The sequence below is a fragment of the Penaeus monodon genome, chromosome 32 (assembly GCF_015228065.2).
Source record: "Penaeus monodon isolate SGIC_2016 chromosome 32, NSTDA_Pmon_1, whole genome shotgun sequence".
NCBI lineage: Eukaryota > Metazoa > Arthropoda > Malacostraca > Decapoda > Penaeidae > Penaeus > Penaeus monodon.
The window spans coordinates 21,819,076-21,819,867 of record NC_051417.1 but is presented as its reverse complement, the minus strand read 5'-3'; positions in this window follow the sequence as shown (position 1 = coordinate 21,819,867).

Sequence of the window (792 nt, the reverse complement as noted above, 5' to 3'; positions counted from 1 at the left end):
TCCTTTTCCACCCCGCGGGCGTCCCAGAGCGCAGCTGGGACGTCGCGCGAACCTCTTTCGTGGATAATTGTTGAATTCCGTTGAGTCTTTGATGCGAAGGAAGGCTGGCTCGGAGGTTCCTCTTCCTCGTCGCTCTCCTCTTCTCCCCTCCCCCTGTCTTCCCCCACCCTTCTCCCCTCCCCCCTGTCTTTCCCCCACCCATCCTCTTCTCCCCTTCCCCCCGTCTTCCCCTCCCCCATCCTCTTCTCCCCCTCCCCCTGTCTTCCCCCCACCCATCCTCTTCTCCCCCTCCCCCTGTCTTTCCCCCACCCATCCTCTTCTCCCCCTCCCCCCGTCTTCCCCCCACCCATCCTCTGTTCTTCCTACTCCTCTTTTTATTCTTCACCTCGTCCCTCCTCTCGCCTTATTTTTCTTTTCTTCCCATTTTTCTGACAGTATTTTCCTATCTTAGTCTTCTTATCTTTCTTTTCTTCTTTTTCTTCTGTAAATTATTTTTAATTTATTATTTCATTTCCTTATGATTAAAACTGTTACATATATCAGTCATATACAAGATGACTACTGATAATGCTAAATGTTCTTGTAATACATTTATATTTAATTTAGTTCGAATACGTAAACATGTATTATATAACTGATAACTTATTATATATGTATAGAGCCTTATGCTGATATTTTATAATTGTTTTAGCAGGGGTCTTCCTAAAGGAGTCCAACTCCTGGAGGGCTCTGCCATGTGGTGTAAATGCTATTTCATGCTTTTTTAAATAATTGGCTAAATAAATTTTTTGA